Source organism: Sebastes fasciatus, chromosome 6, assembly GCF_043250625.1.
Source record: "Sebastes fasciatus isolate fSebFas1 chromosome 6, fSebFas1.pri, whole genome shotgun sequence".
NCBI lineage: Eukaryota > Metazoa > Chordata > Actinopteri > Perciformes > Sebastidae > Sebastes > Sebastes fasciatus.
In genome coordinates this window covers 35,719,510-35,731,985 of record NC_133800.1, presented here as the reverse complement: position 1 = coordinate 35,731,985, position 12,476 = coordinate 35,719,510, and the positions used below count along the sequence as shown (strand labels likewise).

General features: G+C 40.2%; 1 pseudogene; it reads left to right on the top strand.

Moving 5' to 3' along the window:
- Positions 1 to 5,655: 5,655 nt before the first annotated feature.
- LOC141770121 (natterin-3-like) lies at positions 5,656 to 7,973 on the top strand (annotated as a pseudogene).
- The last annotated feature ends 4,503 nt before the right edge of the window (positions 7,974 to 12,476 follow it).

The window sequence follows — 12,476 nt, the reverse complement described above, 5'->3', positions numbered from 1 at the left end:
TAACTTAAATTATAGTTATGAAGAAATCAGTCAGAATGTAGATTAATGTGTTGTTTAACTGCCTGTTTATCTCGGCAGCTGTCTGTGGCAACATTTTGACCCTGGCATGAGCAAGACGCAGGGCGTGCCTGAGGAGTTATCTGTAGCCTCCAGTACCTCCACATTTCAAAACAGAAACCATAATAAGGTGTCAGCTGGCTGGAGAAGATCCCTAGATAACAACCTACTTGCTCTTGGCTATATCGTATGTTATTTCCAGTAAATATCACAAATAAAACGTGTGTTTTCTGATAAAAAAAAAAAGTACGAACGTAGGAAGATAACATTACAGATAACATTACCTAAAATCTCCTAACATACAGTGTCGGCGTTAGGAGCGGGCCATGGGGGTCCAAGCCTGTCCAAAAAGGTCACTGTGCCCCCTCAGCTGAATTCTCTCCTGACAAAAAACTAAACTGAAATAACAGCTAAGCTATAAGTAAAATTAGGTCATCAGGTTTAAACACTTTTAAACACATGGTTAATGTTGTAAATTGAAATAAAAGGAAACAAAAAATGCAACAACACTATTTGTTTAGGCAACGAAACTACTTGATTAAGTTTAGAAAAAAAACAAAAAACATTTGGCTTAAAGGACTATTTGTAACTTTCAGAAATGCTTCTTAACAGCGACACTTGTGGCCGTGAAATCAACGAAAGTCAGCGTCGGGCTCGCGCTTGCTCGCTCTAAATATACCTGAACGAGCATCACTCAAAACAGTGAGGCGACACACGTCAGCTAAAACCACAACATCACTCTATATTTCAGCTGCTTGGCAGTAATGTTAGCTGACCAGACAAAGGTCTCTCCATGAACATGATTTAGATCTGATCCTAGTGTTGGCTTTTCTTGCCTAAGTGCAGGCTGAGGCAACGAGAAGACAACGTAAATCTCTGTAGAGCTCTGTCACTTCACAAGACAGGGGAAACCTCTGTTGGTCTGGAGGATCTGCAGCAGTTATTTCTGCACAAATGTCCACTGTACATTCACTAGATATTCTCAGAGCTAAACTAACTCTTCTGCAGTGTGGAGTGAGCGCGCGTTCACGTCTAGAGGTGGAGCGAGCTGAGCTGTCTAAGTGTAGGCGAGCAGGCAGAGGAGGAGGGTACAGCGGCTACACGCGAACGCGCATATGCGAGCGCGCATGTGTGACGACCCGCTACATTTATGCGCGTACAAAGTTACAAATAGTCCCTTTAAAGCTGCAGTGTGTAGAAATGGAGCAAATATGATTAAAAACAGTTGTCTTTATAATACGGTCACTATATCCTGACAGTAGTACATGAAACAGGTAATCTGAATTCACGTGCCTCTGTGTCCTCCGGTGCTCCTAACGGCATCTGCAAGATTTCACAGACCAGAGGAAAACAAGCAGTAAGAGCTGATCTGAGGTCTGATGTCCAGCTGCCGTCTCTGAGCAGCTGTCAATCACTCGCCAACTCCGACCAAATGGTCAAACTAGGCAGCACTGATCAAATATGAATCAATATTCTGTTACTGTAATACCTATTTCTCTCCTCAGATGTTTTCAGAATCATCTTGTAGTGCACGGTTTAGCTGTAAAATGAGAAAGTTTGTGACTCGGCAGCCATGTTGAGATCTCTTGAGGGAATACCAAGCACCGCCCACCAGCCGGAGCTCAGCCAATAGGAACGCTCTCTCTCTCTGAAATGACCTGTGATTGGCCAAAGTCTCCCGTCACGGGCTAGATTTTCTAAAGCCTGAAAACAGAGCCATGAGGAGGTGCAGAAGTTTTTTCTCAAAATACTTGAATTACAATATGCTGAAAGGTTATTATGGGATTTTTGCCCAATGATGCCAAAAATATATACTGCCTACTGAAGCTTTAAAGGTATCATATGTAACTGTTGTCATGCTGTTTGTAAACACACAGCATTCAAAGTTGGCCCCTCCTCCATGGCTCAACTAGCGAGGGAGAGAGAGCAGCGATGGTCAACTGAGCCATAGAGTGAATGAAGAGAAGGAGCGGTGTTAGTGAGAACAAAGCAGTGAATCAGAGAAATAAAGCATTACTTTCTGATTGTTTCACGGCGATTACGTTCTAAAACACAAATAAATACACAACTAACTATGCATAAGCCCCAAAGGGGCAGAATGGTCTGGGTATCATCGGATAATCCGTTATTCCTTTTGAATTCAAAAACAAAAAAAAATATTTTTTACTTTTTCGTTTTAAACCAAAAACGAGAAAACGGCCGTTTTCGAAAAACGGATCCAAACTGGGCCGTTTTTCGTTTTTGCGAATTCCTTTTATCATTATTCATTTTTGATTGAAGAACAGGAGTCACGTGGGTTTCTTGTTTTTTCGTTTTAAACCAAAAACAAAAAATGAAATCCCGTGGTGCTCTGCTCGTTTTTTGTTTACAAACGAAAAACGAAAAAAACAAATTATAAAAACTATCCGATTTTAGTCTCTTCAAATTTCTTTCTGTCATTTTCTCCTTTGAATCGAAGAGCGGAGAACGGCAGTCACGTGACCCGGAAGTGAAGGCTTATTTTGCATTGCAGTGTTAAGTCCTTCCATTACCAAACTGAATGACTTCATTTTACTTATAGCCTAGCTGTTATTTCAGTTTATTTTTTTGTCAGGAGAGAATTCTACTATGGTGTACTGTCTAATGACCTGCTCTATATATAAAGCGTCTTGAGATAACTTCTGTTGTGATTTGACGCTATACAAAAATAAATTGAATTTAATTGAATTGAATTGAATTCAGCTGAGGGGGCACAGTGACCTTTTTGGATGGGCCTGGACCCTCATGGCCCATCCCTAAAGCCGACGCTGACTAAACTATCTCTAAACTAGATTAAAGGGACAAATTAAAGGGGCAGTGAGCTCAACTTAACGTATTGACGATTGCTACCAAATTTTCTGTGGATCATTATTAGACCAAGCTCATCTAAAGTTGCATAAAGCTTGTTGACACCTCATTGCGTTTTCAAGATATTGACCAATGAACTTTGAGAGGGCAGGGCTCAGGTCATCATTAGACCTAACTTCACAAGCCTTTGGCCCATCATCTCCAAACTTGCAGGATATGTTCACAAGAGTACCTGAAACATGAACCCGCGAACTGCCGCTTGCGGCTGTAATTATTATTATAATTATTATTATCATACTAATTAATTTTTAAACAATAAATAATTGTTGACTGTATTTTAAATCTGGTGGTGAGTACTTCTCATAAATTTCAACCACTTAAAAACTTGAAAATTAGTAGTTTAATAGTTCTAGGTTACTAGGAGAAAGTTAATGTATACAAGCAATTTACGACCATCCACATAATTAGAAAGCAATCATTTCAACACTGCTTGAAATTAGAATTACAGATTTACTGACTCATATCAGATTCTGTATTTACGAACTTCCTAACTGCAAAAAACTATTTCCCATGAGCAGACAATCTAAAGATGTTCGTCTTTCACATGATCAAAGTCTTCTTTTTCTGTGCTCATGTTCTTTAAAACAAACTCTGCCTTTTAGCTGTCTCTGTAGTTCACATTTGATGATCTGATATTTTAAATAACAATGCTTCTGTTGTGTGTTTCATCTGCAGCTGAAGCTGAGTGTTGCTGACGATGGCTAAACCAGGTAAAGTGAAGCTGCCATTACAGTATGATATTTCCATGCTGCTGTTTCTTTTCGTCACTTAAAATGGGATGAATAGAAATGTCTTTTTACAAAAAATGTAGGGAGCAAACAAATTATGAAAACAGATGGAAAATAGGAATCCTATGGAACTAGAAGAGTGACAGTAAATGTTGGCATTGAAAACAGAACTTGAACTGAAAAAGGAAAGATTGGAATTGAAGAAGTTCAACTGAAAAATAAAACACAAGCATTAAAAAAATACTTGATATTATTTTGATTAAGTTTAACAAGACTTATTGTGTGAGTACTGTAATACAGCATTCACAGTATGTTATCCAAATCTTTATTATTCTGCTTCTTCTTGTATTTCTTCCGTACGTTTTTTTTGGACTCTAACTACACCTGCATACTTTCAGCTACAGAAACTGTTCAACTATCAAAATATTCATCTCTTTAAGGACATCAGTGCTTACATTCAACTTTTACCTCTTATACTTTTTAAAATCCATACACAGTAGAAAAAATACTACACCGTGGATATGGTCGTGGATGGGACCTCTTCATTTTAGGTTACCTGTAACTCCACAAACTAATAGTTAGCTAAATGATATGCTCCTAAGTAACACTGTTACTAGTTATCTTGACATGCAAACCAGGGGTGCAACTATTCATCTACTACATCGATGTATCGATTTATATTCCTACAATCCAACTACATTGACAGGTACTCAACAAGTTGTCCCTCACGGAGATGTATATCGACCTATAATCAATTTGCAAAGTAAATTATTGATTGTATCGATACTAAGAATTTGCACCTTGTATATAAGCATGTCAAACGTAATATGACTATATTTTTTGATAGTAAAGAAATGTTAGATGTTACTCCGGTTCACTCTCCCTGTGTAGCGGCAGCAGCGTATCTCAGACAGACGACAACAAAACAAAACAGGCTGATAGAGAGGAAGAGCCAGACAAGTGAGAGAGTATGGAAACGTTTTGGCTTTTGCTTAAAGGGAGATGTCCTTGATAAATCGCCAGATTTTTGCAGAATATGCAAAGGCCAGATAAAATACAACAGTAGCACGACCAATCTTTCCACGCACCTACTGAGACACCAATATTATTGCCTACCATTTATATTGAAAAGGAGAACAGAAGCAGGTGCTTAAACTACGGTGACCAGACGTCCCGGTTTCAAGTTAGGTGTCACGAGTCCAGACAAATATCTGTCAAACAGTCGCATGTCCCGGTTTTCAACAGTCACTAACTAATTGTCCCGGTTTTCACCACAATCAAAATAACAATATTATGCTTACATAGACGTTTATCATGTTCCACTCATTAATTAATTTATGCGCACGAGATAAGAGCCAGCACAGCGCATCGCTGCTGTCTTTAACTATATAGTGATGTTGTCTGGCAACAATTACGCACAGAAACGTCTGATCCGCTGGTTACATTTTGTGCAGTTCTGAACCACAGAGTCCTCCGTGCTTATGAGCACATCAAACGTGTTGTTTTGATTAATTATACACAGTTCCTTCTGCCCATCAACAGGCATTTCGCTCCTCTTATAACTCCCTCAGGACCGGCCGTTCATGTCAGTCTTTCACCCGGTGTCTCCATCCTGGACAAAATGTCTGAGCTCCACAATTTAATTATAATAGCCTGAGGCTGAGCCGAGCAACATGATGTGATCAAAATGGTTCAGGTTCAAAACTAAAGTTGAAAAATAATGTATGTAGTCCCAGACAACAATATGCTTCCTCTGAGAGAAACTCTCTACAGGACTCCCAAACTGTCAGTAGGTCATCAGGGGGAGAGCCCTGTGATTAAAGGGGGAGAAAGTAATGAATGTGATACAGTAAGTCATAATTGTCACAGCCGCTAATGCACCCCCCTATAATAATGCCTTCTTTTTCATCCCACCCTATGCTCTAATGCACTACAGGTGCACCATGTTAGCCATTGTGTGAGCGCATGAACGTGTGTGCGCACGATGGCTAGATTAAACCACTGTTCATTCGACCTGAAGAGAAGTTGGTTGCATTTTATTTTTTGTTCAATATTATTGCTCTACCTTTTGCTTTGAAAATGAGAACATCATTTAACTTGAATTTGATCTTTTGTTAAATATTGCACTGTCTTTTGTATGAGTTATATGTATTTGCCATTAATCGTTGTGTTTACTTGTTTATATCCATAATTAATTTATCCCTGATTCCCTTACAAGAAAAACTTTGAGGAATCCTGACCTGCATTGTGCAGTATCAGCTATTTATTTCACACTGATAGAATTTTTGGCAAAAAAGGTATTGTGTCGATTTCAAGTCATTGAATTGAATCGTATCATATCGTATCGCTCTAGATGAGCCAAATATCGTCCTTGAACCGTATCGGAATCATGGAAAATTATAATAACGCATCGTTGTAAAAACGTATCACCGTTACACCCCTAATGCTAAACATTGCAGCTTATGTTAGAGCAGTTAAACACACAGTTGAGTCCATTCCTAACACTTTTTCCAAACTCTTTAAATGAGTTTTACGGTGTATGCACAACGCTTCAACATGTGGAGAAATCCAGAGCTTGACAGACCTCCATGCCTAGTTACGGTTGCTAAGGTATGGTAGGACAATCACTGTTTGGGCGAGGGGTTAAGCTATGGTCAGTTTGGCTTCTTCTAAAATTCATGACAATTTGATAAGTGATTTAAAAATAATTTTGAGGTAAATGTTTTGCTCTTCACTCTCCATTGGCCAGTTTTTGTTTTGCCCTATAAAGCATTCATTCCAAGCTTGTCTATTTTAAAAAAGTTTTGGGAATACATTGATTGATTTCTGATGTAAGTTGGTTTATACTTAACATTGTTCCTATCTGTGCTTTCTCAAAGTGACCATTGAACAAACCAACCTGGAATGGCAGACCTTTGACGGCTCTATCCCCGACGGAGCCGTTTCAATCTACAATGGATACGAAAAACGCACCGACTACATTGCCAGATGTGGGATCGCAGCCGGCTTCTTCTGCCCTCACCTGGATCATTACTGCCACTACTCCTTCCGAGACAAAGAGATTCGTAGCTCCACATTTGAGATCCTGGTGAACAAAGATGACTTTGAGTCTTTGAAGTGGAAGAATGGCTCCTACGGTTCAGTGCCTGCAAATGCAGTCTACAGCTCCCCCGATAACATGTATGTTGGGAAGAACGAGTATGGTCTTGGGAAGATGCATGTTATAAATAAGACCTTCTACCTTCCCTGGGGAGGTAAAGAGTATATACGATGAGTACGATGAGTACCAGATTCTGACCTTTAACCCAGATGTAATCAGCGAGCACATTTCTGATGTCAAGTATAAAACTGATGATCTTAACATCATTAAGTATCCTCCAGAGATCTTGACCAATTCTATAGTCGAAAACAATAGCGACCAGCCAGTGACAGAGACTACCACCCTCTTAAAGACAATCCAAGTGGAGCAAAGGTGGGACACCAGCTTTTCCATAACAGCGGGCGTCACGACTGGCATCACTGCCGGAATCCCAATTATTGGCGAAGCAAGTGTCGAGTTTAGCGTGGAGACAACCCTCCAGTTCTCGAAGGGGACCACTCACACGGAGTCAAGCACCCACTCTGTTGCTGTTGAGTGCAAAGTCCCACCACACCACTCCTGCAAAGTCAGTTTGGTGGGGTACAAGTACGGGGCAGACATCCCTTACACTGCACGCCTCAGACGCACCTACAGGAACGGGGATATCAAGTGGACGTCCATCACCGGGACCTACAAAGGCGTCACCGTGGGAGAAGTCCGGGCTGTGGTGGATCCCTATGAACCTCTGTAGGCCCTGTCCCTGAAAGAATAATGGAAGAGGCTCCATGAGTTACAGTACCTGACATATTGTATGTTGGATACCCGTAACGAAAACCTAAAAAAAAATAAGTTTTATTTTTGCTTTAATTTAGCATTTATCGATTTCTTCAGTTTTTCAACAAATTGTTTACCAGGCAACAAATGTTTTTTTTGAGGTATCACCTATAATGTCCAAGACACACACCCCCAAAACCTACCCTAATTCAGAGTTTAACCAATTAATTAATTAATTGACTTTAATTGACTAACCAATTGAAAATTACAGAAATACTTGGAAACATTGTTGTGAAACTGGTGAATCGGTATGATTTCTTTTCTTCTATTGAGCTTAGAGTGATTTAGTCTCAGATATGATTTTATTCCACATATATAATCCCATATGTCTTTGTGCTCATTTAATAGTGATAACAAGTATTTGATTTTCTTTCATTCTTCAATATGTAATCCTGTGTGCTTTAATATTCACTGGTTGGTAAAAATATGTAAGAAAAGCTTTTTTCTTAGAGGTCTTACGTGTCTAATAGTTTGTTGATGTTTAGATTGTTAACCATTCATGGATCCGGAGTAAAAAAGTATAAATAAGGGGAGACAACAGATTATAGGAGGCTTTTTTGACTCTGAGGATATTTTTGACTTTTTCTTTTGGGCATTTTGAAGCTTTTGGGGATCTTTTGAGATTTTACTGGGTGTTTTGGTTCCTTTTTCTATCATTCAATTCATGTAACCAGTAATCTTCATATTATCTTTAAAAACCAATAAAACTGGATTGTATTCTGTACATTCCAACCAAAGTCCTGTCTTGCTCATCTCTGAGGGTGTCTGCTTGGTGTCCTTAAGGTAAGGTAAGAGAGCCCTTCCCCTGGGATAGGCTGACAGTTAAAATGTAATTGTTATGAATTACAATAGCAAAGCTGAATACTTGCTAAGGTTAAAGTTGTGTTGTTTACTTAGTCTTGACTTGCTAAATGGGGTTAGCTTGGATTATTTGATGTTCTACTGGTTGAGTTGTGTTTTATGTTGCTTATGTTATCAAGGCTTAAACATAGTTGTGTGTTTTAGTGTACATTAGGTGTTAGATTGGCATCCAAATTAGGGGTGATGGGGCCAGGGTCCTGAAGCTGCCCTTCATAACCGAGCGAGGTTCCCTACCGACATAGGGTTCCTCCTCCAGGATGGACTTTAAAAACTCCAGGTGTACTTCCAGTCTCCCAACACCTATTGCATACACATTTCTGTAGCATACTAAAATGTAGACCTGAAATAAGCAATACATCAGCAGCTGGTGTTTTTAAGCCTTGCTGAACTCCTGCCTCCCTGAGCAGGCTGAGACGATCTACTTGTAGATTTTTGGAGGTCCATTCGAAACCTAGGTCAGAGGTTGCAGAACAGCCGTTTTCCAGTGCTTTATCCACACTGGAAGGGGGCACCGGTTATACTAGGCTGTATGCCATAACAGTATGAAAATAACACATTTCATATTTCATTGTTATATAGTTACAAAAGTTATAAAATAAACTGACATGTAAACTAAATCTGTGTCACAATCACTCAAATATTTAATCAACGTGCATGTTACAGTCAGGAACAGCAGCATGACAGTGAAATGAAAGATTGTTGTTAGTAAAATATTCAAGAATAAGATAAAGAGATAAAAAGAAAGATAAAATATGTTCAAAGTGTCACTTGCAGTGTTGGATAGTAACAGGTTATTGAGTCTCTGTTGCAGTTCTATTGTCTTTAGGGTTAGTAACATCTTGAACGTTGAAGTGTGAGCATACAAATTTAAGATGATGAGACACAATTTTATTAAGAAGAGCACCTTTTTATGGAGCTGGTTTGTAACGGGTATTTAACCGGTTCTTCTGCATAATTAGGAAATGATGTTAGTATTTTGGGAGGAAGGCAATAAATAAAGTAAATAACAAATAACTGATCACATATTTACATTTAAGTTGCCCAACACTGGCCATCTGCCTACTTGCTGCTGAGTATTTAAATTGAACCGAAAGGACAGGGAAATAGCAGAACTTGAGTGTGCAACTTTTGCCATAAACGCCGCCATTCTCAATGATAATTCTTTTGTGGAATAACAATAAAATTTGGTCTCTAGCCTAAAGACAATAGAACTGCAAAAGAGACTCAGTAACCTGTTAATATCCAACACTGCAAGTCAAATCAAATCAAATCAATTTATTTTTGTATAGCGTCAAATCACAACAGAAGTTATCTCAAGACGCTTTATATATAGAGCAGGTCTATGACCGTACACCATAGTTTTGAGACCCAACAGGATCCACCAAGCGCACTGTGGCCAGGAAAAACTCCCCGATTACTGGGAAGAAACCTGGAGCAGAACCGGGCGCAGGGCGGGCGGCCATCTGCCGAGACCGGCTGGGGGGATAGATAGATAGAGTGAGAGAGAGAGAGAGAGAGATAGAGAGAGAGAGATATAGAAGCAGCCACAATAGCAGTCTAGCAGCTGTAATAACTAATACAAGTAGGGCTGATAACACAAAACCAATAGTGGTGGATGGAAAGAGTGATAATACAACTATCGGAAAGCCAGCACTGTCCAGCATCTCTCCTCAGTACGTCCATGTGTATTGGTGTGGGACGTCCCTGCGATCGATGCCCGTGCATTGGTTCCTGCAGCATCAGCATGCTTGCTGGGAGCTCTTGATGTCTTTGGCAGTGATTGAGAAGTGTTATTCTCCAGGCTGCCACATTGTCATTAGGTGTTGGAAATCCCTCGTTAGCATTGGTAGTCCCTCGTACAGACGTAGTTAATTAGGGATGGTAGCAGTTGGTGTCAAGCAGGCACCGACGCGGCAGCAGATGCAGCCACAATACCGGAGACCACCAAGATCCAGGTGAAACCCTGCTCCAAGTGTACCCATGCTCCAGGTATAACCTCGCTCCCTGGTGTGATCCCGCTCCAGGTATGACCTCACTCCAGGTGTGACCCCGCTCCACGGTTAGCTGCGAGACAGGGAGGCACAAGGACTCCCGGGAAGGAATGAAGTTAGTAACAACATGGACATGGGACATGAGTATATACAGAAGGAGAGGGGAGCTCAGTGTGTCATAGGAAGTTCCTTATGACAGTGTGTCATAGGAAGTCCCCCGGCAGTCTATGCCTATAGCAGCTTAAGTATAAGCGTTATCAAAGAGGAAAGTCTTTAGCCTACTCTTAAATGTAGAGACGGTGTCTGCCTCCCGGACTGAAACTGGGAGCTGGTTCCAGAGAAGAGGAGCTTGATAGCTGAAGGCTCTGGCTCCCATTCTACGTTTGGAGACTCTAGGAACCTCAAGTAACCCTGCATTCTGTGAGCGCAGTGCTCTAGTGGGGTAGTAGGGTACTATGAGCTCTTTAAGATATGATGGGGCCTGACCGTTTAGCGCTTTGTAGGTGAGGAGGACGATTTTAAAATCTATTCTGGATTTTACAGGCAGCCAGTGTAGAGAAGCTAATACAGGCGTAATATGATCTCTTTTTCTAGTTCTAGTCAGTACACGTGCTGCAGCATTCTGGATCAACTGGAGAGTCTTAAGAGACTTATTGGAGCAGCCTGATAATAAGGAATTGCAGTAATCGAGTCTAGAGGTAACAAATGCATGGACTAATTTTTCTGCATCATTTTGACACAGGATGTGCCTGATCTTCGCAATGTTACGTAGATGAAAGAAGGCAGTCCGTGAGGTTTGTTTTATGTGAGAGTTAAAGGACATATCCTGGTCGAAGACAACTCCCAGATTCCTTACGGTGGTGCTGGAGGCCAGGGCAATGCCATCTAAAGTAACTATATCATTAGATAATTTGTTTCGGAGGTGCTCAGGGCCTAGTACAATAACTTCAGTTTTGTCTGAGTTTAACATCAGGAAATTGCAGGTCATCCAGGTTTTTATGTCCTTAAGGCATGCTTGAAGTTTAGTTAACTGGTTTGTTTCGTCTGGCTTGATTGATAGATATAATTGAGTATCATCTGCATAACAATGAAAGTTTATGGAGTGTTTTCTAATAACATTGCCTAAGGGAAGCATATATAAGGTAAATAGAATTGGTCCAAGTACAGAACCCTGTGGAACTCCGTGACTAACTTTGGCGTACATGGAGGACTCATCGTTGATATGTACAAACTGAGATCGATCTGATAAATAGGACTTAAACCAACTTAGTGCAGTTCCTTTAATGCCAATTAAATGTTCCAGTCTTTGTAATAGGATGTCATGGTCAATGGTGTCGAAAGCAGCACTGAGATCTAGCAAGACAAGTACAGAGACAAGTCCTTTGTCCGATGCCATTAGAAGGTCATTTGTAATTTTCACTAGTGCTGTCTCTGTGCTATGGTGCACTCTAAATCCTGACTGATAATCTTCGAATAAATGATTGTTCTGTAGAAAGTCACACAGCTGACTGGCAACTACTTTCTCGAGTATTTTGGAGGTAAAGGGAAGGTTAGATATAGGTCTATAGTTGGCTAGGACCTCTGGATCAAGAGTGGGTTTTTTAAGAAGAGGTTTAATTACAGCTACTTTAAAGGACTGTGGTACATAGCCTGTTAGTAGAGACACATTGATCATATCCAGTAAAGAGGTGCTAACTAGAGGTAAAACTTCTTTAAGCAGTTTAGTTGGGATAGGGTCTAGGAGACAGGTAGATGATTTAGATGAGGAGATCAGTGAGGTTAATTTGTGGAGATCGATAGGAGAAAAGCAGTCTAAATATATATCAGGTTGTACAGCTGTTTCTAAGGTTCCTAAGTTTGAGGATAAATTGGTACCAGTTGACGGTAGGAGGTGATTAATTTTGTCTCTAATAGTTATGATTTTATCATTAAAGAAACTCATGAAGTCACTACTACTGAGGGTTGTAGGAATACATGGCTCAATAGAGCTGTGACTTTCTGTCAGCCTGGCTACAGTGCTGAATAGAAACCTAGGGTTGT